The following is a 3,244-nucleotide window of genomic DNA, read 5'->3' on the forward strand; positions in this document are numbered from 1 at the left end:
AAAACAGATCTCTATGAACCACGACTTCAATTACTACTTGGTAGTAATCCTTACAAAACAGATGAATCTTTGATTTTCGCAGCTTAATTACCCTTTTAAAAGATGATACGATCCGGCCTAGCATTCATAACATAAAATCCTTTACAAAGAAGATATCAATGCCTTGGAATGCTACAAAAGGTTACGAATCAAGGTTGAAGCTACAATCTGCATTTTGCATTATCTTGTAATAATAAATAGCTACTCTAAAACTGATTACCCTTAAAATAGATAACAACAAATTTATACGCGGTTTTAAGGATATTGGATCAATTCAATACAAGTAATCAAGAATGTTAGATAGGCAAAATAAAGATAAGATAAATAACCAAACCAGTTGTGACATTGAATCCAGGCTCGGATTTAGGCTTAACAGTAGTTTCACCTTCAACCAGACCCTCGATTTGAAACCAAATATATATGAAGAGCTATGGTTAAAATAAGAACTTTTCAATAACTAAGAAGCAAAGAAACAAATTTTAATTGTCTTGATATGCGTGTTACAATGTGTTTATATGAGAGTTTTACCCCTAATACAATTTTAAAAAAGGTAAAAATCCTCTTTTTAGTCGATTACTGATTTGCTGCCGACGTCGGGTGAGATTCGTACCGTGATATCCGGTGGGATGCGGATTGATGTTAGGCTAAAAATCTATGTTTTCGCATGTAATTTGTCTTGCATTATACCTCAATCTTGTTAACTTTGGTGTAAATATTTGTGACTCGAGCACAATAATTGTGTTTATATGTGTATGAGTCAATTTGAAGTGATTTGACAAGCTTGCATGCAAAGTGAAGTAAAAACAGAAGAATTTGGAGGGGTATGAGTTTGGTGCTCAGGTTGGTACCAGGCACCAACCAAAACACCAAAGGCAGAATGTGAAAAATTTCATTGTCCTGGTTGGCGCCAGGTGCCAAGCGAAACGGCTAAGGACGGGTTTCACCCTACATGCCCCCAACAGGTATAAAAGGGGTTCTAAACCTATTTCTTAGGGTTGGACACGATTTTGGAGAAGAAAAAGGCTGCCAAACATTGTGGAGCAAGAATCAAAACGAGTTTTCTCTTCCTTTATCTCTTTACTTTGTAGTTTAATGTGTTTGAATATTATGTTGATTGTTGTTGTATTTATGAGTAGCTAAACTCTCTTATCTAAGGTTTGATGGAACCTATTGGAGGATGATTTTCTGCTGTGTTTAATATAGATTTGTCTTTGATTTTTCTCTACTTGTTCAACTATATTTTCATTGTTATTAATTGAAGATCTCTCAATTAACTGTGCCTATTTAGTGTGTATATTGATCGAGAGAGAGAGAGAGTACACATTTAGGTAGTTGTTGAGCAACACCACTCTTAACGTAGTGGGGAGATCGATATGGAGTGTTTAAAGGCGGGATTAGAGATAACGAAATCTTGGTGCGATCGTAGTGAGTGGTAAATTAGTGCCAACTAGCGTAGTTCGAGATAATACGTCTAGTAAATTGTGATAGTTGCTTGAGAGAGAGCTAGGACAATCAAAGTACTCGCGATTGGTAGAGAATATTTAGGCAAATTCATAGAAAACGTAGCGGGAAAGATTCCGACAATAGGAAAAATCATAACTTTAGACTTTTCCAAATCTTATCCACAACATTTGCCTTGCTAATTATAAATTACTGCATTTTTAATTACTTGGATGTTAGTTAGTAAACTCTCAAACCGTTATATAATATTTTTGAAGGTTGATTACTTGAATTTGTGCAAAGCTATTAGTTATAATTAGTACGTTATTTCCCTCTGGGATTCGACTCTGGACTTATAAACCAGATTATATTTGCAATGACCGCTTAGTCCTTTTTATAAGGCATAGTTGGGCATGATCAAATTTTAAAGCCGTTGCCGGGGAAGCAACATTGTTACTAATTACAACTATAAGAATTGCTAGGATTCTTAGTTTAGTTAATTTTCTCCATTTTTATTCATTACATCGAAATTCTAACGTTTGTGGTCTTTTGTGTTATACGTGTATTTCTAGAAACTCCTCAAGAACTGATGAATTATTTGAAGCATTACCGGATCCTAAAAAAAATTTCAAGGCATTAAATCGTGCAAACAAGAAGGACAACCAACAACATCACCCAAGAGAAAAAATTGAACTGGATATGGGAGACGCTTTGGATAATCAAAACAATCGAAACAATGCGAATGACCCGAACAATCAGGGTGTGGCACCTCTTGTGCCAAAAGTAGCTTTGTATGATTGGGCACAACCCACCGCTGAGAATTTGGCAACTGCAATTGCAGTCCCTCAGATACAAGCAAAATTATTTCAAATCACAAACAACATGCTGCATATGCTGCAAAATAAGGGACTGTTCTATGGGTCTTACATTGAAGATCCATAGCAGCATCTGAAAAATTTTCTGTCGATTTATGTCACACAAAGGCAACCAAATGTGACACCAGAAGCAACAAGACTGTTGTTGTTTCCATTCTCAGTGACAGGAGAAGCCAAAATTTGGCTTAATTCGCTCCCCATAAATTCCATCACAACTTGGGAGGAATTAGTCAAGCAGTTTTTGAATAAGTTCTACCCACCTAATAAGACTGCCAAGCAGGTTGATGAGATATTGAGCTTAAGGCAGAAACCAGCTGAAATATTACAAGAAACGTGGGAGAGATTCAAAGGTATGTTGGTTAAATATCCACATCATAGAATTCCAGATCAGATGTTGGGACACAAGTTTTACATGGGATTGGCGGACAACTTAAAGGCCAATATTGATGCTTCAGTAGGTGGAGCATTTTTAATCAAGTCATCTAGAGAGTCTAAGGTCCTGCTAGATAAAATGGCTCAAAACTCGGGATGGATGACAAGAGACTCCACCATCACCCCTATAGTTCACTCAGTAGCATTGGACCCGAACAATTTCATAGCCGAGAATATGGCCACTCTGATGACGCAAATAAGTATCCTCACCGAGAAGATTGATGAATCAAGCCAGAAGCAGGTACACATAGTTGACACGACTAATGGGGGATTATGTAAACCATGCATTAACCAACCATACATGTCTTCGTGGAGTGGTGAATGTGACAACCAAAACTATCAAGAGAACATTTATGTGGGCAACTATGGAGGCCAGAGGCAAGGTGGTCAGAATTTGGGGCAGCAAAATCAGTTGTATAGACCAGCACAACAACAGTACAATAACACCAACAATTCTA

At 37.1% G+C, this 3,244-nt stretch overlaps 1 non-coding gene across 1 annotated transcript; it reads right to left on the minus strand.

Moving 5' to 3' along the window:
• Positions 1-2,628: 2,628 nt before the first annotated feature.
• On the minus strand, positions 2,629-2,735 carry LOC142180431 (small nucleolar RNA R71). The gene has a single exon (XR_012709056.1). It is a non-coding gene; the product is annotated as a small nucleolar RNA R71 (small nucleolar RNA).
• Positions 2,736-3,244: the final 509 nt, after the last annotated feature.

The sequence above is a fragment of the Nicotiana tabacum genome, chromosome 4 (genome assembly GCF_000715075.1).
Source record: "Nicotiana tabacum cultivar K326 chromosome 4, ASM71507v2, whole genome shotgun sequence".
In the NCBI taxonomy this organism is placed as follows: domain Eukaryota; kingdom Viridiplantae; phylum Streptophyta; class Magnoliopsida; order Solanales; family Solanaceae; genus Nicotiana; species Nicotiana tabacum.